This window comes from Gopherus evgoodei, chromosome 6 (assembly GCF_007399415.2).
Source record: "Gopherus evgoodei ecotype Sinaloan lineage chromosome 6, rGopEvg1_v1.p, whole genome shotgun sequence".
NCBI lineage: Eukaryota > Metazoa > Chordata > Testudines > Testudinidae > Gopherus > Gopherus evgoodei.
In genome coordinates, this window is record NC_044327.1 from 97,801,810 (window position 1) to 97,829,189 (window position 27,380).

At 44.5% G+C, this 27,380-nt stretch overlaps 1 protein-coding gene across 2 annotated transcripts in view; it reads left to right on the forward strand.

Moving 5' to 3' along the window:
* The window catches only part of ELOVL7 (ELOVL fatty acid elongase 7), a 107,588-nt gene that overhangs the window by 25,042 nt on the left and 55,166 nt on the right, over positions 1–27,380 (forward strand). The window contains exon 1 of one of the 2 annotated variants that reach the window (XM_030565914.1): positions 24,632–24,701. The exons of the other annotated variant lie outside the window; for it this stretch is intronic. The gene's annotated coding sequence lies outside the window, so the exon portion shown is untranslated. Of the gene's footprint in view, positions 1–24,631; positions 24,702–27,380 lie in introns of those variants that run through there. 2 annotated transcript variants of the gene reach the window in all.

Below are 27,380 nucleotides of genomic sequence, written 5' to 3' on the forward strand. Positions count from 1 at the left end.
TTTTTGTTATTTTTTTCTTAACTTTCTTTCTTCACTTACTTTGGACGTTTTGAACAGAACACTCAGGTCTTCTGACAGATCTTAAAAGAAAAGGTGTTCTTGTTCAATATGTGCTACATTTAGGCTATGTCTACACGGGAGACCTTGCCACTCTGTGCTGACATGAGAGCTTTCCTGCCAACCTAGTACTGTCTACACTGGCAATTCTGTTAGTGTAACTTATGTCTGTCAGGGTGTGGTATTTTTTTTCCCATACCCCTGACTGACAAAAGTGCTAGCGTAGATATAGCCTTAGTTTCCGAAAACTCCCCTGAATGATTGTTGTTTGACAGCCATGTTGCAAGCATTTAAACAAATATCACCAGAAACCACCTTAGCTACTAAAAATTAGTGTTGTGTGCTGTTTTCTGAGGGCTGGTCTAAACTGAAAAGTCTGATTGGCATAGCTACATCTCTCAGAGTGTGAAAAATCCACACCTCTAAGTGATGTAGGTAAGCGGACCTAATCCCTGATGGGAGAACTCCTCCAATCGCTGTATTGGGTGTCAACACTGAAGCACTACAGTGGCACAACTGTGATGCTGAAGTGTTTTGATGCTATGCCTACACTTGAAACACTACAGCCGCACACTGTAGACACTTGCTATGGTGATGGGAGAGGTTCTTCCTGAAAGATGGTAAGTTTGTTGATCTAGTGCTGTCTACACCAGAGGTTAGGTCTCCTTAACTGTATTTAGGGATGTGGATTGTTTATAACCCTGAGAGATGTAGCTATGCTAATGTAGCTTTTACCGGTCCTACGACAATGGTGGATTTTTTACACTCCTGAGCAAAGTAGCTGGGTCAACCTAATTTCTTAGTATAGATGTGGCGTAAGTGTAGAGATAGCCTTACTGTGCTTTTCTGTTGAGTAAGAGAATTTTCTGTGCAAGGAAATATTAAAAGATTATTAATGTCATCTCTGCAAGCAATCTATATCTACAAGGAAAACTTTAAGATTATGTTCAAAACACCATTATGACAAAAAAAGATGGCCATGCCTTCCAGATCAATGATCTTATGGGAATGTGCCTGTGATTGGATAATTCAATCAAAATTACCTCTTTGTATTTAGGGCTCTGTCAGGTCCGTGATAGGGGCCTGGGTCTCTTGGTGCCTCTTAGGGGGAATATCCTGCTGCACCCCATACAGTAGTGTCCCTACAAAGAGGTAAAACTGAACTAGATAGCAGCTTGGATTTTGTGGGTTAACTCAGAGCAATATTCAGTTATCTCAGGGAGATTCTCCCTAGTTGAGCTAATTAGGTGCAGATGAGCCTTGAAGGGGTCAGACCCTTAAAGAGCAAACAGCCCAACCTTGTGAGAGAGGATTTTGACTATGGGTATGGCTACACTGGAGAGTTGCAGCGCTGGTGATGGGGTTACAGCGCTGCAACTCACTCTGTGTCCACACTTGCAAAGCACAGCCAGCGCTGCAACTCCCTGGTTGCAGCGCTGGCTGTACACCTGGTCTGCTGGGGGTGTAGCGATTCCAGCGCTGGTGATGCAGCACTGGTCATCAAGTGTAGCCACCAAAAGCGCTGTTATTGGCCTCCAAGGTATTAGGAGGTATCCCAGAATTCCTGTCCACAGCAAACCAGAAGAATGGCTGAACTCCGATCTCCCCATAGCTACTTAGCTAAAAAACAAACACAGCTGCTCTTTGCTCCAGTGAGCGAGCGAGCGGAGGCAGGGGAATTGCTTTGGAATGTTCAAAGCTGTTTGCTTGAGGAGAGAGGGGAGGGGTAGTGTTGAGCAACTGCTTATGAAGTCTAAAGATTATTTAGGAGTGCATAATTAGCATTTAGTGAATAAGAGACAGGTGGGGGAAAGGTCAAAACTTTTAAAATGATTGAAGGAAGGCTCTGTGTATCTTCCAGTCCTTACAACTTGCAAGGCAGGGAGCTGAGAACAGTGTCAGCTCTAAAAATCCACTCTCTCTGTCTCCCCCATGTGCCCTGTCACACTCCACCCCACCCCCCTCTTTTGAAAAGCACGTTGCAGCCACTTGAACGCTGGGATAGCTGCCCACAATGCACCGCTCCCAACAGTGCTGCAAATGTGGCCACACTGCAGCGCTTTCCCTACACAGCTGTATCTCCCAGTGCTGCACATCTCCAAGTAGGGATGAAGCTTAAGCAGGGAGAGGAGGTGTTGCTTGTTTGGTAGGGGTATGTGATTTGTACATTTGTTTTGCATGTTGGATTTAACTGACAATAAAGTTGCAAGGAAGGATGGAAAGTAGCTGCAACTGCAAGAGATCTTTGAATAATAGTTTTAGTTCTATGGCATAGTTCAGTTCCAAGAGGAGATTGATGCTGGAAGTTTTTATTATATAACCCGCAAAATAGATATGTGTGTGTATTTGGGTGTTTCTGCGTGTACTAGGTGACTTACGGTCTATTTAAGAGAGCAGGTTTCTGCCCTGAAGAGTTTTTAGTTTAAATTTAAAAAATGGCACACTTGAAGGAAATGAATAAAGAAGGTGTGTGTGTGTCAAGGATTATAATAAGTTAATACCATTACTCAGTTCTGCCATGTGCATGTATTTGTTTCTTTTACATTGGTATACCTGGAGTTTGTTGCAATAGCTGTGGTTAAGATGACCAAAGCTTTTCCCTTCTCCAGTTGCCTTGTTCTGTTTATTGCTCTGTCATATTTGCACTTTTCTGATGTTTTTTTATCTGCCTGCCTATGGTGGGGTGTGTACCCCACACAGACCCTGAAAGGGGTTAATGTGGACCTGAGAGGCCATTCTCAGCTGGGAATGTGTACCTGAGAGGCCATTCTCAGCTGGGAGGGTGGGGGAGAGCTAGATCCAACTGATAATAAATGCTGTTAGAGTAAACATTATCAGGGAAACAACTCTAACATGACTTTTGTACAGGACTTCTTGCAGAAGTTGGCTTCAAGTTGTTGCTCACAGTAAGGTTTACTGACTAGGAGGACTTTGATTAAATCTGCACCATTATCTATCCCAATACTGGAATTTAGACTTTCCAAAAGCTTTTTTTAAAAACTTTCCCCTTCTCAGAGAATTAAGCTTGGAGGCTGCTTTCAGATTTTGAGAATTTTTCCTATACTGATAGTATATCAAAAGCAGGAAGCCTACTACACAACCAGTGAGGCCACTGGGTAATTAAGATTTCCTTAGCACCTTGGGGCACCCAGAAAGAATAAAGCCAATATAGAAGAGCTAAAGAAATTTGGATTCATCTTTACAGTTAAGAAACTATAGTAAAAATAAGATTAGTTTACTAGAATTCTTTGAGAGGATCAACAAGGATATAGACAAGGTGATTTAGTGAATATAGTGTACTCAGATCTTCAGAAAGTCTTTGAACTCTTACTGAAGGTTTTAAGGCAAGGTGAGCTGTTATAGGATAAGAGAGAAAATTCTTTATGGATCAATAACTGGTTAAAAGATAAGAGACAAAAGACACAAATAACTGATTAGTTTTCAGAATGGAGGGAGGTAAACAGCGGCGTGTCCACTGGTCTGTACTGGGAAACGGCAGTACTGTTAAATGATCTATGTATTAAAAAGGCAAACAATGAAGTAGCAAAAATTTTGCAGATGATACAAAACTTCAAGGTAGTCAAGTCCAAAACAGACTTTAAAGGGTTATAAAGGGATCTTACAAAACTGGGTGACTAAGCAGATGAAATTCAATGCTGACAAATGCAAAGCAATGCATGTTGGAAAAACATAATTCCAACTATACATCTGAAAGAATTGGGTCTAAATTAGCTGGTACCACCCAAAAGAAAAAGGGTTCTGGAATCATTATGTAAAGATCCCTAAAAACTTTCACTTGTTGTGCAACAGCAATATCTGGAGGGAAAAAAAAAAGCACAGAAAAAAGTAACAGCACTATATAAGAAAAGAATAACAAGACTAGGACTTTCCAGCTTTATATAAGAAAATAGATAACTAAAGGGGGAATGCAGTAGAGGTCTATGAAATCCTGACTGTTGTTGAGAAAGTAAATAAAGTGTTGTTTACTTCTTTTATTTTATAACACAAGAACTAGAGGTTACCAATTAAATTACTAAGCAGAAGGTTTAAAATAAACAAAAAGAAATAAACACAGGAAAATGAGCCTGTGGAACTTCTTGTCAGAAAATGTTGTAAAGGCCAAGACTATAACAAAGTGTGTTGTTTTTTGTTGTAAAAGAAAGAGATCAAATCATAGAGACTATTAGCCAAGATGGGCAGGGGTGGCGTCCCTGGCCTCTGTTTGCCAGAAACTGAGAATGGGCTGAGAATGGTTACTTGATCAATACCTGTTCTGTTTATTTTATCTGAAACACCTGGCATTGGTCATGGTTAAAATACAGGATGCTGGACTAGTTTAGTTTAGTCAAACCTTTAGTTTGACCCAGCATGTTTTTATGCTTATGCCCCTAAGAAGGGTGCTCACTGTATTGAAATTTGAGTAACTTATCAATCTTCTGGTTTATTCTTCAGATGGAATCCTCTGCCACAGACAGGTCTAGTAATCACATGGCCAACAAGCCACAACAAATTTCACAGCGTACTTCTTGCTTCCATAAATGTATAGATTAACCTGCAAAAACATAAGCAAAACCAAACAAAACACACAAGGCCTCTGACCAGACCTTATAGGTTAGTACATACTGTGCATTCATTTCTGAAAATTGGATTTGATCAGAATGTTTTACATATCTCCATCTAGAGTGGTTACTAATACTGCCATGGGACTGGCCTTATACTTAACTGTTAAGGGTTTATTTTACCTTTGTTTACCAATTTTAAGCATCATTGTGTTTTCTATTTTTCGTTGATATTTTAATTATTCCTTTGGTTCTTCCTTTTGTTTGTGTTGTTTTCTCTGTCTAAATGTTTTCCAATGTTTGCATCAAATTTGTTACCCAGATCTTCTTTTGTACCTGCTCATGCATTTGTTTATTTGGTGTTAACAGGAACTCAGGAGTTCTTATAATTTAGCTTGTTATTAATTCAAAGAGGTTAGTAACATAACCAGTGGTGAGCTGCAAAAATCTTAGGAACTGGTTCCCTACCGGTTCTTCGATGGTGAGTCCTTCACTTGCTCCGGGTCTTCAGCGGCACGTCGGCGGCAGATCCTTCAGTGCTGCCAAAGACCCAAAGCGAGTGAAGGACCTGCCTCCAAAGTGCTGCCGAAGAACCAGTAGGGAACTGCCTGGTGAGTACAATCCCCCGTGCCTCCCAAAACAGCCTATTTCCCCCCCCATCCAACCCCCACCCACATCCTGCCCCCAGCTGCTCCCTCAGAATCCACAACCCATCAACCCCCCTCACTCTTTGTCTCCTGACCACCCCCTCCCGAGACCCCTGCCCTAACTGCCGCCCCAGGACCCCACCTCCTACCCAGCTCGCTCCACTCTGTCCTCTGACTGCCCCGACCCCATCCACCACCACCACCCTGACAGACCCGTGGGACTCACACGCCTACCCAACCCCCTCCCCATTTCCCGTCCCCTAACCACCACCCCCAGAACCTCCGCCCCTTCCCCTTATCCAACTCCTCCTCCTAGCCCAACCCTCTTACCACGCTGCTCAGGGCAGCCTGTATGGATGCCATGCGGCCCGCTGGAGCTCGCAGCCCCACCCCCTTACCATGCTGCTCAAAGCAGCAGGAGCTGCAGAGCTGCCCACTGCGCTGGTGCCAGTGGTGTGGCATGCTGAGGCTCTGCGAGAGGGGGGGAGGGGCTAGGGGAGCCTCCCCAGCTGGGAGCTCAGGCAGGCCAGACAGGACGATTCTGCTGGCCGGATGTGGCCTGCGGGCTGGTGTAATGACAGAAAAATCTCCTTCTCCCAATTGCCCACCCCTTTAACAACCGGTTCTCAACCGGCTTCTAAATTTAACAATAGGTTTACGCGAACCTGTGCGAACTGGCTCCAGCTCACCACTGAACATAACAAAGAAACAACCAACAAATAACAAATTCAGTACAGAGAACCATTTAGCCCTGGCCACTGCTCCGGCTGTTATAACTGGAAAGTTGGCTACAAAAAGGATAGATTTACAGTTATATTTTTATAATATAATCATGGGATGTCATCTGCCATCTGGTTTTTGTACAAGGAGGTTGTGAAGGCTAGGACTATAACAGGGTTTAAAAGAGACCTGGATAAATTCATGGAGGTTAAGTCCGTTAATGGCTATTAGCCAGGATGGGTAAGGAATGGTGTCCCTAGCCTCTGTTTGTCAGAAGGTGGAGATGGATGGCAGGAGAGAGATCACTTGATCATTACCGGTTAGGTTCACTCCCTCCGGGACACCTGGCATTGGCCACTGTCGGTTGGTAGACAGGATACTGGGCTGGATGGACCTTTGGTCTGACCCAGTATGGCCGTTTTTATGTAAGCCAGATTGGGGAGTTGCAGGGGCTTTGATACTTTAGTACTACCCATTGTGCTTTTAGATCCCGCAACAGGTTTGTTTTTTACATGCTTTTGCTGGATAGGAATACTGAGGAGTTGACTTTTACATATTTTTTTTCTTCACTATCTTTACCACTGCCTTTTCTTTCAAGCAAAACCATGAGAAATTTCCTTATCCACTTATTATCTGGCAGTGCCACAGCTGCCATAGCTTTGCAGGCTCACTTTCTCAATCCTTCTGAAATAACCTGGTCTCTTTCTTCACAACCAGCCTTCCTTCCAAATGAATCATTCACTTTTCCTCTTATACAAGATCTACTTTCAATATGGCTTTTTCAGTTATACTGTTACAAATCACTATATTTATTTAACATTTAGGTAGATCTACTACCCACGGCAGGTGTTTTAATACTTTAAGTTGTCTTTGCTCCAGTATTAACTAATGCCAGCATTAAGGATATGTTTTCTTCTGTCCCCTCTTCCATGTAAGATTTACCAATTATGGGAGGCTGTAAGTTGGCTATTAACATTTACCTTTAGGGGTGGAGTTGCTAAAGGTGAGGAATTTTTACTGCCACGTGGAGCTACCCTGACAGGGGTTGCCAGTTCTGGGGATAACAAGCCATAGGGACTCACCAGCAGATCTTCTGTACCTGTTCCCATGGTCTCAACAGCCTTAACTCCTGGTTGCAGCGTTGACTGTGATCTAGTCCTTACCATCAGATCACTTAAAGCAGCTAGCAAAGTCTCCAGAGGTTGCCCATCCAAACTGGCCATATCTGCCCCTCTTTCCTGAAGTTGAGCCCATACCTGAGGTTGCAATGATCCCCCACTACATACTTCACGTCTCCTATCATGCTGTCCCCGGCCTTATCCTATTTCATTGCAATTACCACGTCCCATCACGTTACCATCAGTGTGGTTGGAGCCATTACAGCCTGCTTGATTTGCTGTAGAGAACCTCACTAATCCACTTGCTACCCTTTCTGCCTTCTGAGCTGCTTCAATCAATTCAACCTGATCTAAATCCATCCAGGATCCTATGAACACCTTAATAGGTTTCCTTAAACCATCACAGGTCAAATCTGTCAGCTGGTTTTCCTCGATTTCAGCCAGAGAGCATACCAACCACAACCCAGTCCAATAAGCCATAACAGATTATTTTTCCTTCTGATGTATTAACAAAAATACTTGTATTGCCCTTCTCAATTCAGAGGGGGTCAGAAAGTATTGTGCTACCTTCTGGATAACACCATCTCTGTCACCTTGGTTTAACCCTGCCTCAATTTCTGCCAACAAAGCTGTTCCTTCCGTAGGGTCAGCACAAGTTAGCAGTTCTCTTAAATCTTCAAGATCTAAATGCTTTCTAACCATGTATTCCAAAAACCAAGACAAACACATTCTCTTGGTCAAAAGTCCATTTGTTTAGCCAGTATTTGTTTTTAGTTTCAGTCAGAGGATGATTTACTTCCTCTTTATTTGCCGTGAAGGCTGAGGCATTTTGCTATCACTACTGGCTGGGCTGCCAGAGACCCTGACGGGCTCCTCTTCCTCTTCCACTTGTGTATTTATTCTTTCTGGACATGTATGGGTTAAAGCTGTTACCTGCTGAGCCTTGGTTACATTTTGTGCTACAGCAGTTTGCAAGTCACGTTTCAGGCTTTCATTCTGCAATTTTAGTTTTTCCCAATTCCTGTTCCAAACTTTTTTGCACAACATCTCACTCCTTTACAAGCATCCTTTACAGATGACATGTGCTGCTGTTTGGGCTTTCTCGGGAGTGTAACCCTTTCAGTATCTCAACAGCAAGTTGTCCAAAACTTCCTCATGCGACGTGGAGACTGCATCAGGCAGACATGGCTAAGACCCCAAGCTTTTAAATAGCTGTTTTAACAAACACTCATCAACCAAACCGGAGGATTCAGGACGTCCCCCTCATCCTCTGGTTCGATGGCCCTTCCCTGTCTGTGTTTGCGAAACATCATCGACTCTAGAAACAACCAATACAACCCTGCTCACTGGTATATTTCCCTCTCTGCGCACTGGAACTAAATCTGGTCCCTGAGCAAAAATTAATGTGTCAGAACTGATTTACTTTGTTTAAATTAGTCGGTTAACACCAATGATTCAGGATACCAAGCTCTTCGCAGGCAGCCAGTTCAGAAACAGTTTAATTCAGTTTAAAGACCTCTTTTTCTTGGACATAATAGTAACTATCCTCTGCTACCCAAAGTTGGCACCAGGGGACTACTACCCCCAATGGATCTTTAATGGCTCCTAGTGGAGCAGATTACTGTCATACCAGTGAAAAAGGTCCACAGTAATTATCTGGCATACAGTGCCGTTTATTTGAGAAGAAATTATACAAGCGGGAAAAGGTTACATTAAGCACACAATCCTATGTTAGACATTAAGAACTATACATTAAGAGCTGTACATTCCTCTTAGCGAGCCTCTCTTTCACAAACATAGACAAACAGGCCCTGTGCTAGCCTCACACAGTTCCTGCTTGGCAAACAAAGGTGGTTATCAATTCTATGGATGACTTCTTCTCGCCAAGTCTGGTCTCCTCAGCCCTCTGGTCTGTCTCGGATTCCCTCGAGGCAAGGCCTTAGCTGTCTGTAGATCTCTCTGGTTCACAGTCCTACCTGAGCCCACGGAGCAGAGTTTTGGTTACTCTGGCTAGCAGCATTGCTTCTTTAAGCGTTAATTAAGAAATCCCTCCACAGTAATTTAATTTGCTTGATTTTTATACTCTTTTTCCTCAAAGGAGTCACATATTCTTAAAAGCATGCCCAGTGGGCATGAGGTTATTAATTTTTACCTAATTAATACTTTAGGAGGAGATGGCAGAGTGGTGCCAACTGAAAATTACCCAACATTCACTTCCTTATCAATCATTCACTTCAGCCCCCTGTGTGATGTCCTTCAACAGGGTCTAGATTCCCCAGTCAGCCAAGGCTCCATTCAGTATGTTCTCCATGTGTTGTTTGCTTTCAAGTGGACATATTTGCTGACTCAGAGATCAGTACTGATCATATATGCAGCATGGAGCCAGTCAGTTCCATCTCTGGCATCTGCCTGATGCTAAGAAAAGGATTCTGCTCCCAGAATCCTCTTTCTCAGTTCAGTCATGTCAAGCCATATTCTCACCATTCATTCAGTATGGCCACACCAATTTGGCACCATCCAACAGCATTAACAGTTCATCAGCCACCTCCCACTGTTCTTATGAAGCATGCAGGGGTGTGTGGAAACTGTATATAAGTGGCTGTCCTACACAAACTTGGTAAGACTTGTGTCAGTAACTGTGTACACATAATCCAGCCTCATTCAATGTGTAAAACCAGCTGCCAGTGACCATAAAAGGAGGTGCATCAGGCCTTCAATAAGGCAAGCTTCTTCACTGTGCAAAAGGCCACCGTAAGGCTTATATACCACGTAAGCCCCAAGATTTTATGTGCTGCATACACGTTCTGCTTGCCCTCCACACAGAGATGACTATCACTCACAGAGTTAGTGCTGTGTGCCTGGTGTATGTACTTCATCCCCTGCCAGCTGAAGAAAAGATTAGTAAACTTCCTTGGAGGTGAGGGAAATTAACATCTACTAGACTGAAGGGAGTGTACAGACTGTCCTTCTTGGAGTAAGGGACAGACAGCTGGACCTCCTTCAGGAAGTAGTCCTGTTTATATACATTTTAAAAAAGGGTGGAGGGGGGAGGACTGGACTTCAGGAGAAGACCTTTCTTGGAAGGAATATGCTATGCCTCAGCCTCAGGCCTTGATAACTTCTCCCCACTATGCTTGGTATAGTTAAAGTGCAAATAGTGAAAGACTGATCTTAGTGTGCTTTTTCACCTACAGACGAGGGTCACTGGCTGTGTTATTCCAGATAAGTTGGAGGGGTTTAAACATCAATTAATGACCAACTGTGTTTGAGCTTAACTTTATAGATCCCACAGCCACCAGAATTCTAGCAACTTGGTGCATGCTATTCATCCTGTAGTCCCATATTAGAATATATAAAGAACTTCTATAGTTTTTCTTTTTCTTTTCTAAATAGCTTCTTAGGAAATTTAATTTTTTACCAACATTAAGATTACAAAGTTAAGTACTCAATCAGGAAATGCTATAGCTAATCACTCAACTTTTACTATGCTCTTTTGTGCATTATAAGAGCCTTTAATTACATAGAATCATAGATTATTAGGGTTGGAAGGAACCTCAGGAGATTATCTAGTCCAACCCCATGCTCAAAGCAGGGCCAATCCCCAAATTGCACAAGTATTGAGACATTCTATGCATCTATGTCTCATTCTTGGTCAAACTCTGTTTGAATTACCTCTCTGGTCTTTTCAAAGTAAACTGAACTAATGGATTTACTCCAAATTTACATATATGCAACTGAGCAGAGGTGAACTTATATGCACAGAGTGCTGTGAATAAACATCACCATCAGGGCAAATCACAAACCCTTGCAGATAGAGTGCTACCTGGATTGATCTCTAGCAAGGCCCTTGGTAATCTGACTGGATATTTTTGTCCATCACTGGTAATCTTATTGAGCCACCAAGGCTTTTGGGGACCATGTACTCATCAGCTGTGAAGTGGCATTCCTTCGAAAATGTGCTTTGTAATTCATTGACCTCCACTTGTAATATATCCATTCCAAGAAAGCTGCAAAAATTGAACCAGTGCTGATGGATGCAGTTGCTGGGTTCAGCTACATATATCCTCATTGTTGATCTCGTCTGCCACTTAATATGGAACAGCTGATGAACATGATGGGAATCAAAAGTGTCAGTCTGCTACTCTTCAGCCTTCATCTGTGCCCACGTTTCACTGTTGTACAATAGAGTTGGTATAGATGTAGTTCTATGTATCCACACCTTTGTGGCATGACATCCTCACAGAGGCTGTTGAAGGGCCCAAAATATGGTGGCAGGTGCTGCTCATCTTTTGAGCATCCTCTAGTACTGTTTGTAACACTGCTCCAGTATTTGACAGTTGCCACCTGCTTGATGTCCCATTCCAAAAGGACCAATCTAATATCCTGCATGCTGGCAGCAAATGTACAGTTGGTGCCTAGAATGTTAGAGCATTGTTTGAAAAAGATAAAGCTGTCCTTCTTGCCAAGCAGTTTTAAAGCTGGAATATTGATATCTGTGTCTGATCTGAAGTGCACTGGCCAGGAAGTGGTGAAAAGAAAGTTGAGGACTATATGTTTTTGTTCTCAGCTCCCCTGATGGGTTGCTCCAGCAAGAGGTGGCCCTTGTGCTTTCACACTATACCGAACAAGCCTTGCAGAATTGGTAGGTGATTTAATGAGCAATTTATCAAGCTCTGACTCTCTACCAGCTGTGTGCATCTTATCATCATTAGAGTGTATAGTCCCATTAATGTCAAGGCCAATGAGGCATGGCACATAAATTTTACCAGCAACTGCAGTCAGTCCCAACTGAAACTTCAAGAAGAGATGTTGTCATGGTCCTGAGTGACGTTAATGAGCATATAGGAAAGGATAACACCTAGGGAAGTACCCTCAGGAACTCTGGTATCCAGCAGAAGAACAGAAACGTGCTATGGAATTTGTGGCTGCCAATTACATGGTCACTGACTCACTGTTCTGTCACTTAAAGATTCACAGAGTAGTAAGCATTGCTCAACTGCCTCATTCTTATGTACTGTTGACCCTTTGGGGTCTGGGTAGTTAGCCAACATTCAGGGCCTTGCCGGATTGTTTCCTTTAGGGGGAGAAATTGATAATATAAGTCAGGTATTTCTCAATCAGTAGACAGGATTATATCAAAAAATGTACACAGAGTCCTGTTTCCCTGAATACAATAGGAACAAGGCAGCCGGTTTCCTTACTCAGAAATCCAAATCTGACTTTCCAGCATGTCCTGTCCCCAAGAGAAGGTCTCTCTCTTGTCTTCCTTCTGGGGCCATGTTCACCACTGCTTCTCCCTTTCTTCTGGTTTTCTGTCCCTCAGCCCCGCATGCAATCAATTACTTAACCCCTATGTTTGCAATCAGTCCCAAGGAAACCCCTTGGACCACACAGCTTAGCCCTGCTCAGGCTTTGCTATGTGGCTGATTGCCATGAATGGTAGCTAGAGACAACAGAAACTATCTCACTCCATAAAATGGCTTAATTGCTTCTTCTATTCCGTGTGGAAGAAGGGCACTTAATACACCTGTCAGCTTAGACCAAGACTGTAACTATATAGATCAGACTGCTTGATGTCAGCCATTCCAGTATCATAGTACAATTTAATGTACACACTGAATGAGCTGGGTTTCTGTGGAAACAAATATGTTATCATTTAAACAAAAACTATTTGTGACATTACCCAGAGTACAATCTGGGCTAATGGATAGCTGTGTCCCCTTAATTCCCCAGTCTGGGGTGCCTTCTACACTGCTTCACTGTGAGAGAAACCACACACAGACCTCATCATGTAAATCACTTCCAGTTATTCTGTATGAGTGCTATAGCTAGTCACTTATTAATTATACTGCAGAGCAACACCAGCAAACTCCCAGTCCCTGACTTCCACCAGAAATGTGCATCTTATACTGTACAGAACCCCCCTGGACAGTACAAGCTCATATAAAGTCTATCATTTATTAATAGAAAATGATATGCACAAATCTTGTTATCCCCAATAGAGTTTCCCAAACACACTTATTTAGATAAAACAGCTACATGAATTTAACTACAGAAAGATAGATTTTAAATGACTACAGGTAATAAGGTGCATAAATCAGAATTGGTTATAAAGAAATAAAAGGTAAAACACAACTAACACCAACTTAACAAGCTATGTGAATATGAAGCAAAGGTCTCTCACCACATGTTCCAGCAGTGTTACTGACTGAATCACTTTGAGTCAGGATCTCGCCCCTGCCCCAGTCCAATGCTGCTTTCTTTGTTCTTCATGGGTTGATGATGCTGTGAGTAGAGAGCAGGGGAGAGATGATTCGGGGCGTCTGCCCTCTCCTCTTATAGCCATTTCTCTTATGCAAGAATCATCTCCAGCTGATATTCAGGAGACAGAAAATCGATGTGGCCAGGAACATTTACCTGCTTCTTTCTATGGCCCAATCAGCTGCATTGTATTAAGTGTGTGTATCACTGTGGGCAGAGGGTTGTCTGACATTCCAGGAGGGAGGGTTATGGCAGCTCCTCCAGGAACCAATTACAGTGGCCATTGGGCCTTTCTGAATGACATCCACTTAGCAGAGGTCTGCAAGCAGGAATCACAACAAATGCAGGATGAGGGCTCCACTGGACCCACACCAGTGCTGTAATAAGGCAGAGGAGCTGTGACTGGGCTATAAGAACTAAGGGCAATAATAGAATTGCTGGGAAAAGCTTTTAGGGTAGCTGCATTCTATGAGGAGCTGGACTGCATGTTTGTGGGAGAACCCAGTACTCATGTTCGGCATTTTGTGGACCCCTTGATTGATCCTCAAATCCAGGATCTCATCAGCCTAATGAACCCTGAAACAGATGCAGTCATGGACATCAGGACCCACCCGCCCCCTCTCCAATCACAGCCTGTGGCTCAATCTGAAGCAGCAGTGAGAATCCAAACTGGAGAGGGGACTGCTTCCAGTAATTATTGTATTGCATATCGTGTTACAACTGAACAGGGGCATCTTAAACAGCTTTGTTCAGAGTATCAGCTGGAGATCACTGTGTTGCTTTACCCTCTCTTCTCTTCCTATGTTTCCAAACCACTCCCTGACCCAGTCCTCCTACCACCTGTTGCTCATAATAGTAGATGTCCTGCAGAATGTAAAAATTCTCTATTCCTTTTCTTCTGTAAACACTTAAACACAACCACTGCTTCAGCTTTGGGTCCTTTTGCACATCCCCTTAATGGGCTGGCTTGTTGCTCTCTCACTTGCCTGGTCCATCCCCACCCCCAAACTCATCCCAGCCAAGATGAAGGCACTGTGTGGATTAAGGAGCAGATGGTTGGAAGGAAAGGTACTTTTATTGTAACAGTAGATATGGAAAAGAAAAAGCATTGGAGTCATGTATGTGACTCACAGTTTCATTCATTCCTATCAGCAGTGAGCAAATGTGAGGTATTATGAGGTAATTCATCTAACTCATGCTACAAAGGCACTTCAAAAAATGAGATTCTTAAGGCACTCATCCCCCTTCGGGTTACTGCAGAATTCTATTTACTTTGCAGTGCATTTTATGTTGAGCCATAGGTGTTTGACTTAAGTTTTTACTTTTATGGCAGGGCACTAATTTGGCCTGAAGATTGCACAGTAGTCCCCATATAGACGGTGTTTCCCTTCCACTACTATAGCAGCTCTGGGGACACCATTAAAGAACTACCAGGTTCAAAAAAGAACTAGATAAGTTCATGGAGGATGGGTCTATTAATGGCTATTAGCCAGGATAGGCAGGGATGGTGTCTCTAGCCTGTTTGCCAGAAGCTGGGAATGGGTGATGGAATGGATCACTGGATGATTACCTGTTCTGATCATTCCCTCTGGGGCACCTGGCATTGGCCACTGTCAGAAGACAGGATCCTAGGCTATATGGATCTTTGGTCTGACTCAGTATGGCCACTTTTATGTTCAAACAACAGCATGGGATATCTTCCCAGCTTGCATATTTGAACAGAATCCTTCTCTGCCTTTTGGGGACCCATCTCAGGGTAACCCCTTCCAAAGTAAGAACAGTCTGAAAAAATATATGTACAAATTTGGTTCGCTTAGTAAACTGGCCACAAGCAAACAATATGCATTTTAATATGGCTAAATGTATATGCCTAGGAACAAAGAACATGGGCCATGTTTACAGGATGGGAGACTCTCCCCTGGGAAGCAGTGACTGAAAAATTTTGGGAGTTGTGGTGGATAATCAGTTGAACATAAGCTCCCAGCATGACCTTGTGACCAAAAGTTCTTATGCAATCTTGAGACGCATAAACAGGAATGTTGAGTAGGAGGAGAAAGGTTATCTTGTCTCTATTTGGCACTGGTGTGACTGCTGATGGAATACTGGATCCACTTGTTGTGCCCATAATTTAAGGAGGATGTTGATACACTAGAGCAGGCTCAGAGAAGAGCCACAAGAATTATTAAAGGATTAGAAAACATGCCTTATACAGACTCAAGGAGCTCAATCTATTTATTTTAACAAAGAGAGGGTTAAGGGGTGACTTGATTAGAGTCTGTAAGTATCTATATGGGGAATAAATATTTAATAACGGGCTCTTCAGTCTAGAGAGAAAGGCATAACACGATCCAATGGGTGGAAGTTGAAGCTAGACAACTTCAGCCTGGAGATAAGGTGTAAATTTTTAATAATAAGGATAATTAACCATTGGAACAATTTAGCAAGGGTAACAGTGGATTTTCCATCACTGATCATTTTAAAAGCAAGATTGGATATTCTTTCTAAAAGCTGTGCTCTAGGAATTATTTAGGGGAATGTTTATGGCTGGTGTTATGCAGATCAGACTACATGATCAGTTTTCCCTTCCTATGAATAAGATTCTTGTAGTCAGCAGCAAGTTCCAGTCCCTCAATAATAATTTATTTTCTCCTTGATTTCTTGCGAGACAGGAAATCTGTTACCCATATCCAAAGGATATAGGTACTGGGAAGGAGTCTTAACATCTAGGGTTGCCACCTGTGCAGATTTTCCCCAGATCATCATTTTTTAAGGTGGCTGTCTTGGGAAATCTGTAAGGATGCTCAGTACACACTACCAGCTGTCCAGTTTTGCAGGATCAAGATTATCTCTGATATCCCGGGGGGCTTTTGTTTATCAGAGGTGGTAACCCTATTCATAGCTGACATGTCTTGGCACAGCATTGATCAGCAACTGAGTCCTCAGGGCTTTTTCCAACCCCCATATTTATAACTCTCTTCCTCTGAGCTCTAGCTGGCTCTGCTCTCAGATAGTGGACAAGGGCAAAAATTTTTGCAGGTTCCACACAGTGGAAACTTTCTGTACAGCTTCAGAACCCATTACTGAGCACATCTAGTAGTAACTACTACACCCCCTCCTCTAAATGTCTCTCAACCCTTCTAAATTGCCCCGCACTTCTCTTTCTATGTATGCAGAGTAGAAGGTGCAGTATTGCACTTTCTCTAAGCCAAATCTTTCAGAACTTGGCTTGCATCCCCCTCCTCCCCACCTAGGGTGACCAGATGTCCCAATTTTATAGATACTGTCCCGGTTTTGGGGTCTCTTTCTTACGTAGGCTCCTATTACCCCCAATCCCTGTCCCGATTTTTCACACTTGCTGTCTGGTCACCCTCCTCTTCCTCCCCCACCCCACAAAAATAAATGTTTATATTTTAAAGTGCCAGTGTGAACTCCTTAATTGCCCTTCATACAAACATAGAAATGTGGGGCTGGAAGGGACATTCAGAAGTCATCAAGTCCAGACCCCTGTGCTGAGACTGGACCAAGTAAACCTAGACCATCCCTGATGTTTATCCAACTGTTCTTAACTTCCAATGATGGAGGTTCCATAATCTCCTTTGGAAGCCTATTCCACAGCTTAATTACCCTCATAGTTAGAAAGTTTTTCCTAATAGCTAACCTAAATCTTCATTGCTGCTGATTAAGCACATTACTGCGTATCCTGCCTTTAGTGGGCCTCCAGAACAATTGATCACCATTGTCTTTGTAACAGTCCTTAATGTATTTGAACACTGTCATTGGGTTCCTCCTCAGTCATTTTTTCTCAAGACTAAACTTGCCCCCCCTTTTTTTTAACCTTTCCTCATGGATCAGGTTTATTAAACCTTGTATCGTTTTTGTTGCTCTCTGGACTGTTGCCAACTTGTCCATGTCTTTCCTAAAGTGTACACAGCACTCCAGCTGAGGCCTCACCAGTGCCGAGTAGTGAGGGACAATTACCTCCTGTGTCTTACATACAACACCTCAGAAAATTAGCCTCTTTTTTTTTTTTCAACAACTACATCATATTGAGTCATAGTCTTGTTGGGTCAAACACTGCGGCAGGGCCTCCTCCCACTCTTTCAGCCAGATCAGCCCTATCAGGTATGGCAACGGGGAAATTACAATATGACAAATATCTCATCTGCTCTCTGAGTCATACAACTGCATCTCACTGGATAGATCAAGACACCTTGAAGTGACTTAAGGTTACCAAAGGCTTTTGAGCAATTGGGTGGTTCTTTTCCAACTCATAATCTGGTAGGAGGTAGATGAACCAAAGACCCAACAGAAAGCTTCAGTCTCCTGTAAGTGGAAGGTTTTTCCCTAGTAAGACAGCTTCCATGTGGTCCTTCTGTGACACTTTGTACCTCGGGGGAACATCCTTCACCCCATGTTAATCTTTATAAAAATGATTGTGTGGTATCCAATGCAAAGTTTGTCACGTTGGGTGTCTTCAGAAGGCTCATGATGCACTGAGCATGGTTGTTATAGTGATGTAGTAATTGTTACATAATGTTATAGTGATGTTATAGGTTATAATTTTGAGTATATAGTTATAAGGCTGAAAATATATCCTCATGGCTTAAAGCAAGCCCAGACAAAGACTCTCCAGAAGCAGAGCAGGCAATTCACACCTCATCAGGGCGTGGATGGGACAAACCTAGCCCAGCCTCACAGGAGCAAAGGATTCTGGCCTAGGCAGCAACAAAATAATCTGTTAGACTCTCGAGGGAGTCAATCCCCCCTCCCCACTCCTTTGGTCAGTTTGGAACTGCAAAGCCAAAAGGGAAGAAAGGACATGACAAAAGGGAGAGACATTTTCCATGCTCACTCTCTCACTTCCACCTACATCTCCAGACACCACACCAAGCTACTGAAGCGCTGATCAAAGGGGAGAGCCTGGCTGAAGAGCAACCAGACAGCCTGTGGTGAGAAGCATCTAAGTTTGTAAGGACACAGAAAGTGTTAAGATCAGCTTAGAATGCGTTATGCTTTTATTTCATTTGACCAAATCTGACTTATGTTTTGACTTACAATCACTTAAAATCTATCTTTATAGTTAATACATTTATTTGTTTATTCTACCTGAAGCAGTGTGTTGGTTTGAAGCTTATCAGATTCTCCCCTTGGGATAACAAACCTGGTACATATCAATGTCTTTGTTAAATTGACAACTCATATAAGCCTGCAGCGTCCAGCAGGCATAAATGGACACTGCAAGATGGAGGTTCCTTGTGTTGTGTCTGGGACCGGAGATATTGGTTACTAAGGGCTGGCAAACTTTTTCGCCTGAGGGCCACATCGGGTTTCCAAAATTATATGGAGGGCTGGTTAGGGGAGGCTGTGCCTCTCCAAACAGCCAGGCGTGGCCCGGCTCCTGCCCCATCTAACCTCCCCTGTTCCCTGCCCTGACGGCCCCCCTGGGACTCCTACCCTGCTACATCCCCCCTGCTACATCCACTCACCTCCTGCTCTCTGTCCCCTGATCTCCCCAGACCTCCCACCCCTGACTGCCCCTCGCCACCCCATCCAACCCCTCCTCTCATTCCTGACTGCCCCTCCAGGACCCCTGCCCCCATTCAAGCCCCCTGTTCCCTACAGTCTGACTGCCCTGACCCCTATCCACACCTCCGCCCCAACCAGCACCCTGAACTCCCCTGCCCTCTATTCAATCCCCCTTCTCCCTGTCCCCTTACTGCGCTGCCTGGAGCACCGGCGGCTGGTGGTGCTACAGCTGGGCCACCCAGAGCACCAGGACAGGCAGCTGTGCCACCTGGCTGAAGCCAGCCATGCCACTGTGCAGCACAGAGCACCGGGTCAGGCCGCGGTTCTACAGCTCTGCTGCATGGCAAGAGGTCGCAGCCCCACCACCCAGCGCATTGCGCCGGTGGTGCAGTGAGCTGAGGCTGTGGGTAATGGGGAACAGCAGAGAAGGGACCAGGGGCTTTCTCCCTAAGCTCCTAAATTCCAAAGTTACTTTTGAAAATGGGACTTAGGCACTTTTTAAAAAATTACCTGGAGTTCTTATGGTCTGAGCATCTTCTACTTTGTTTCTTCTCTGTTTCTACTTAACAGTCAGCCTCAGCACTGCTTCTTTCTGAACCTCCTTCCCTCTCCCATTCTATGTGTGATGTTTTGGTGACCACCCAGACCAGTAAGAGGTTCTGTCACCTGTTGCCCTGTAACCTTGCAGGCCTTAATTCTGTGCATGGCTCAGTAACTTGGTTCTGTAGTGTATGGTTCAGGACCCTGACTGCAAGAATAAGGACTCAGCCTGGCTCTTATCAGCCTAGTTACACCTTAAAAGGTGACACCAAGAGGCCTTTCAGTCCTGTCCTCCATGAGTTCATACTATGGGAAACTTGGATCATTCCCCTCTGGTTTGTCACCCCACAAATGTGAAACCAGCCCCCCCCACATACCAGCTTACTTTGGTGCATACACTCCATGCAGTTTGTACACCAGAGAACTGCTTGGGAAGAAAATAAACAAAGTTTATTTAATAGAAAACAACCACAGATTCAAAGATGAGACAGTAAAGGAAGCAAACCTACTCAAATTACACAGAAAATAAACAAAGATATAACCTCAGTCTTTACACTTTCAAACTAGATAAAATCTCTTATCTTAAAACAGTTTCCCAGTGTACCATCTGGCTAAGGGGGGGATCTGGCTTTCACAGACAGGCTCCACCTGGACAGTGGCCCTCAAGTTCAGGATAAAAAAACCTCTGTTCTAAGCCTCTTTTTAAATGGTGTTTTTTGTTTCTTTTCTTCTCTTCCTCCTCCCCCGCCCGCCCCCAACACACATGCCATATTGACTAATGGTTATTCAGATTGGTGAAATTCCCTCTTGACTTGATGCGTGGGGGGGGGGAGGAGATATTTTTTTTTCAACTATAGGTTATCTCAATGTCTTTCCATTAACTCTAATGGTCAACCATCGTCCTTTCCCTACAATGGATAATTACTTGAAGCCAAGGTTGTGTAAACAACTGGATTGGAAAGTACCCCTCCCTGTTTGATTGCTTCACCATCCTGATGTGGGGTGTAGTTGACTTGGCCCCACAGATTGAACACAGTTTTATATATATTCAAATTCATAACCATAGTCTGTATATCTCATAATGAGCATCAAGTTCAGAACATTACAAGCTTTCATAAAAGATCTTACATGATATATTTTATTTATACAATAACACTGTATGCAATCAGTTGATTTTACCTGCCTATTTTTTAGGTAAACCTTCTGTTCTCCCCTTGTGGTGCCTTGACCCTGCTTGTTACACAGCCCCTTGTGAGTTTGATGCTGGAGTTTTGGCCACGACATAAGGTTCACCTCTGCTCCCTTTTTTTGGATAAGGTGTTGGCTATCTTGTTCTGCAACCCCTTCCACTTGTTTAATCTCCACGTCCTACTCCTACAAAGCTGTGTTGCAGCATAGCAAGGTGGAGTTGGTTCCTTTTGTTCTATGGAGCCATACTAATAGTGAGTGGTCTGTTAACAGCTGGAACCACCTATTAGTTTTTTGCTGAGAAATGCCATATGGTGTTTCTTGTTATCTTATTCCATCCTCCTCAGATTTAATTACATCTTAAATGACCACCCTAAACCCATAGGTTAGGGGACATCTTTCCCCCTCCTTGATATCTATACTTCTCTCAGTGCTTGTTTCCCATTCTTTTCTGGGTAGCATGAATTTGCCTGAGCTTTTATCACCCAGAGTCTTCCTCATTCCAGAGCAGCTCAAGCACCGTCACAAAACAGCCATGCCTAGTTTCCCTGTTCCCAGTGGTGTCCTGGTCACAGCACCTTTTAGTTGTACCGGTGTCTTACCACACCCGGCAGTCTTCCCTGCTGCCAACAGAGTTGTGGCCCACAGCATTTCCTATCTGCACCAGTGACTCCCTGCTCCCAGAAGATTCTGGGTCACAGCACCTTCAGCTGTGCCGCAAACATACTCAACACCTGCCAAGGTAGAAAGTGAGTTCACTCTCTTGACAACTGAGTCTGGCCATGGCAGGCTTGTGTCTCAGTCCTCAGGGTTTAATCCTGTTATATTATTACAGGAAATAACATGTCAAGAAAAATAACTTCCCAAATTACCACCATCAGAATCTCAGAACAGGCTTAGAGTCCACAATGACTCAGGCTACAGACTGAGCGAGGGGTCCACCGCATCCACATCTGTTTGTCTGCTTGCTCTTGATCAGGCATATCCTTATGTCCTTCCTTCCTGGGTCCATGGGCCTGCCTGGACCCTCTTCTGCTCAAGATGCCTGTGTTTGTACTGCTCGGCAAGCTTTTTGTTGCACCAGCTCTGCCCCCTCACTGTGACGTCAGACCTCCAGCTCCATCCATCCATCCCTCCTCCTCGAGCCGTCTTTTCCTCTCCAGATCACCACCTACCTTGTGACGTTGGGGAGCTTTGTGCTGTGCAGCTATGGTGCAGATCCCTGATGCTATAGCTTGTCCCCAAGCATAAGGTCTCACCGTAGTTCTCATCAGCCTAGTTACTGCTTGTATAGTGACACCAACAGCCCTTCCAGTCCTGAGTCTCCCCAAATACATCCTTCCTGAGTTCCTAACTACCAGACACATGGACCGTTCTGCTCTGCTCTGCTTCATTACCCCTAAAGGCCTGGGACCAGTCCCTCAGATATCAGCTTACATTGGCATATTCACTCCATACAGTTTGCAGCGAACTGCTTGGGATGAAAATAAACAAAAAGTTTATTTAACAGGAAAAGCACAGATTCAAAGATGAAATAGTAAAGGAGGTAAAGATACTCAAATTACACAGAAAACAAACATAGATGCAACTTCAGGCTTTATACTTTCAAATTAGACAATGGATAATTATTTGAAGCACGTTTCTTCTGAACAACTGGCTTGGGAAGTGCCCCTGCCTGCTTGACCATTCTATTGTGAGGTGTAGTTGAAATTGACCCACGGATTATGAGCCCAGTTTTCTATATATATAAATTCATAACCATAGTCTGTATGGATATTTCATAGTGAGCATCAAAGTCAGAATATTAAAGCTTTCATAAAAGACATTGCTTGATAAATTTATAGTACAATCAGTTGATTTAACTGCATATTTGTTGGGTTTAAACCTTCTGTTCTCTCCTTGGGGTGGCTGGAGGCTGATTATCAAACCCTATCCATGATTACAACCTTTTCTCTGGTCTAACAATGCACCAAACCTTCCTGCCCCATCTTCCCACTCCTTGCAACTCTGCCCTCACATCTTCTTGCTCTTGCAGGTCTATATGTTCCCTGCTCTTTTCTAAGCTGTAGTGGATGACTTAGCATTCTATGGAAGGCTAAGTGGGAACTATCTCCCCCTGGGCCTACTATCTTTTACACTGCACCTCCATGCCTGTCCTACTTGGATCTGAAAAGACTTAGGTTCCCTTTGCCCAATTATTAATATATATATGTTGTCCTTGTCAGTGCTTATTCTTTCTGGCTATGCTAACAACCCCTTTGGACACAGCTATCCACCCCGCAAGAACATGCTCAAAGAAAAGATCCACTTCTCTATGTCCCAGAAAAAGTGTCCATCTCTTGTTCATTCTCCATAAAGTAGTAGTCTAGAGATTAAGGCTAGTAGGAACTGCCAGATCATCTAATCTGACCGCTGTATATCACAAGGCACCAACACCACCTGCACACTAAGCCGCACAACCCCAATTAATTGTATTTAAAATTTGCATATTCACTGAGCCAAGCAATAGCATTCTCAGTGTCCAGGTAGAGCTCTCTGAGTTCACCGCTGAATTTGGATAGTGAACACTCCTCGACAATGTGTATCATTGTTTGATCTGTGCTGCAGCTTAGATTGTCTCAAAGACCCCAACAGTGCGGGGCCCGAATTGGTTAAGAAGGGCCCACTGATGATGTGGTAGGTTGAAGCTGGGCAGGTTAGCAGTAGGGTCTGTGACAAGGAACTGATTGGTGGTTGATGTTAAGCGCCAGTCTTCCTGCCACAATGACTGCACTGTCATGTCCTGGTGGCAGCCTCAACCACAGTGGGTGTCATGATGAAAGACGTGTAGCTGAACAAGGGCAAGCTTGGTTTGACATGCAGCTTTTCCCGCAGCTTGCCAGCTGCAGTTTCCCTACTGATGTAAGGGGGAGCAATGTGGCTCAGAACTGGAAACCATGGAAGATGAGTTGGTTGGAGAGTTCTTGTGATGACTTGCAGTATTGAGTTTCACGTCAACAAATCTGGTGTGTGCTGAGTGAGTCTATGCTTGCATATGATACTCTGGGTGGCAATGGCTCAACTTTCTCGTCACACCTCCTGTCAATACCTAGCATAGTCCGGGAAAGCTAGTGATCCTCCTAGCAAACTGAATTCTGGTAGCTCATGCTTGGAGAATCCCAGTAGCACTGCTTCTGGTAACCCTAATATGCAATCCCACGGTTTTCATACCTGACTACTCTGAGGGTTTATTGATAGCTAACCCCAACTAGAACACGATATTACAGCTTGACTATTATGTGCCACAGGAAGAGACTAGACTAGACTAGTGCACCAGTGCCTGAGAGACCCATAATGGCAGGAAATAATTAGGTGAGATACACCCAGCTAATCCTGGCAAGTGACCTGCATGCTGCAGAGGAAGTTGTAAAAAACCCTGTGGTCACTGCCAATCTGAGCTGGGAGAAAATTCCTTCTGACCCAACATCTGGCCAGCAGTTAGACCCTGAGCCTGTGAGGGTTAAACCAACCACCTGAAAGGCGGAAGGTGGGGGTGTACTCCATGCCACAGCAGGGCCTGGCTCTCTGGGTTCAATGTCCCATCTCCAACCAGGGCCATCCCTGAGGCTTCAGAGGAAGACGATTTCGGAGAGCTCTTGGGAGGCGACCGGGTCATGTCCAGCCATTTACAAGTTTCCCCCTCAGGCTTCTATAAAAGGGGGTGGGGTGGGGAGCTGAAGCGGTGGCTGTGCAAAGGAGAGGAAAAGATGGGTGAGCTCCTGGGAGCAGGGCGCAGCCAGAGGGCGCCAGAGTGGCTACCTAGGGGCTTCGGGAATCTGCGCTCGCCCCTTCAGCAGGGCCCCCCTAGCCCGCGAGCGGCGGCTCCCACCTGCCGCAGCCCGTGCGGCTCAGCCGGAGGGGCGGGCACTGGGCTGGCCCAGCAGGGTGCAGCCCGGCCCAGCCTGTCCCATGGGCGGGGCCAGGGGGAAGGTGACTCAGGGCTCTCCCTCCCCTCCCAGTGGGGAGCGTGTGTGTGGCCGGCTCCGCTGTCACTAGCGCTTGCTGACTGCTGGGCAGGTGCGGTGCGCGCTCGTGTCTTGCCGCTGGTGAGTGGCCGCGGGGGCTCCGGGCAACTTCCTGGAAACTTTCGGGCCGGGGGAGTGAGGCTGGGTCGGCAAGGGCGAGGGAAGGTAGCTGGGCTGGGGGCCCGGCAGGGTGCGGAGGAGGGAAGCTGGGGAAGGGGGGATCTTAGGGATTGCGGTGGGGAAGGGAGTTAGGGGCTGCGGTGGGTGGCAGGTCTAACAGAAGGTGGGTTTGGGGAAAAACGCTGTTTCCCATCCCCCTTCAGGCTTTGGGCGAGGTGAGACCCACGTCCGGCTCCGGGAAGAGGGGCGGGTGCGCTGCAGCCACTCACCTGACTCGGCTTGTTGCCCGGGCCCCGCTCTAACAAATGGTTGCTGACTGATGGGCTTAAAGCCTCGGCGGCTGCAGGCTGAATGTAAGGGACAAAAAGGTGTTTCTAGGCTGACCTACAAAGCCGCGGCAGCATGGCTGCCTGCAGCTAAAATCGCCTTCCCGGGGAATGCGCGCATGTTTCCCTGTCCGGGAGCGCAGGAGAGGAGAGACAAGTGCAGGGGGTGTGTTTGTTCACGGTTCAGTTTCAGGTCGTAAACCCTCCTCCCCGCTGAGTAATGTGTGACTTTCACTGCAACTGAGCAGAGCTCTTTCCTGAGTGAATCCGTCCCACTCCTAACCGGTACTGGTCTGAATTCTTCATCTCTCTTTCCATCCCCCCTGCTCCTACAGCACTTGTGCTCACGAAGGTGGTATAAACTGTGGGTTGGGCTTGCTTGACAATATCTCTAACTCATTCTCTTTCCTCCAAACTGCTGCACGCATTGAGATAATAAGACCAACTTGCAGAACAAGTCATGCCGAGGATGGGAGAGGGGAATGGAACACGTTCCTATTGTGCAAGAGACTGCATCAGTGGCTTTATCTGTTGGGAAATGTGTGGTTGGCTTCTACAAACTCCACACCCCACCCAAAGAGAGAGAGACTCAAGGGAGGGACTGTAGATTCAAGACTTCTCAATAGGCTTAAATGGGAAGGGAAGAAGAGGATGGCGGGATGGTTAAGGTACTGAGAGTCTGTGTACACGTGGATTTGCTGTAGATTTTGTCTGATGCTGTTGGACAAATCACTTAGCTTCTCTGCCTCCTTTCCCCTGCACTAACATAGAACTAACTAGCTCAGGGCTTGAAAAATGTACTTGTCACTTAATAGACTGAAGACTCTACCTATTAGCGAGACCAGACTTCTCTATATGGGGGAATTAAAATGAATTAACTAAAGGTATCAAGTATCAGAGGGGTAGCCGTGTTAATCTGGATCTGTAAAAGCAACAAAGAATCCTGTGGCACCTTATAAACTAACAGACGTTTTGGAGCATGAGCTTTCGTGGGTGAATACCCACTTCATCAGATGCAAGGTAACTAAGGCTACGTCTACACTACAGGATAAATTCGAATTAGCTTAAACCGATTTTATAAAACAGATATTATAAAGTCGATTGTGCGCATCCACACTAGGCACATTAATTCGTTGATGTGCATCCATGGTCTGAGGCTAGCGTCGACTTCTGGAGTGGTGCACTGTGGGTAGCTACTGTAAAATAATGAGGCCAATAACATCGATTTGCGTCCATACTAATTCTAATCCAATATAGTAATATCGATTTTAGCGTTACTCCTCTCGTTTTGTAGGAGTATAGAAATCGATTTAAAGAGCCCTTTAAATCGATATAAACAGCAGTGTAGCGTGGACGGGTGCAGCGTGAAATCGATTTAACACTGTTAAAATCGGTTTACCAGCGTAGTGTAGACCAGGCCTAAAGGTATGAAGTTAATTGGCATATATTAAAGAAGTGAAACAGCCTTAATCCAAGGAAAATTAAGGCTGTGTCTACACTTAAAATGTTACAACAGTATGTTTGCACCGCTTCAGCATAGACACTACCTACACCAACAGGAGGGGAATACTTGAGAGAAGGTAGCTAGGTTGATGAGAAGAAGTCTTCTGTTGACATAGCAGTGTCAGTACTAGGTGTTAGGTTGACTTAACTAGGCTGCTCGGAGCTATGGATTTTTCGTATCCCTGAGCTACATAGCTACATACAAACTGACTTATTTTTCTAGTGTATGCCAGACCTAAGCTACAGCAAACTAGTGCCATTTCACTTCTGAATTAGTGCACACATGAGAGTTTAATACACTTTAACTTTTGACAGCTAACTTTGCACCTTTAGTTTATTTGTGTTAACTTTCCTGAGTGTCTCTGTATAGACAAATCCAGGGTCTAAAACTGAAACCTGTGCCTGCTAGGTTCCTCCAAGGCTGCATCCATTGCAACAGAAAGGAATAAGACAATTGTATGTTATTTCATTGTGCCATTGTCAATGCTTACGTTTTATTGGTACAGTAGGGCAGGTGGAATAGCAGGAAATACATGGAATGTGTTTCAAAAATTCCTTTGGTATTAATCTACTAATTATAGCTGGTTAAATGCTAGTCAGCAAGTAAGGTAGTTGCATACCACAAAGTATTAATCAAGGTAGTCAACAAGTATCAGTAAAAGTAACTAAATAGATTTCTTTCTAAGCACTATGTGACCAGCTCTACTTAGTACATTTCCCTGATTTTTTTTTTTCTTATCACTTTTTCCTTTTTGGCTTCACTCTACTCTTTTTGCTACAGTAATCTATTGTATATGCTTTTGTGAGTTGT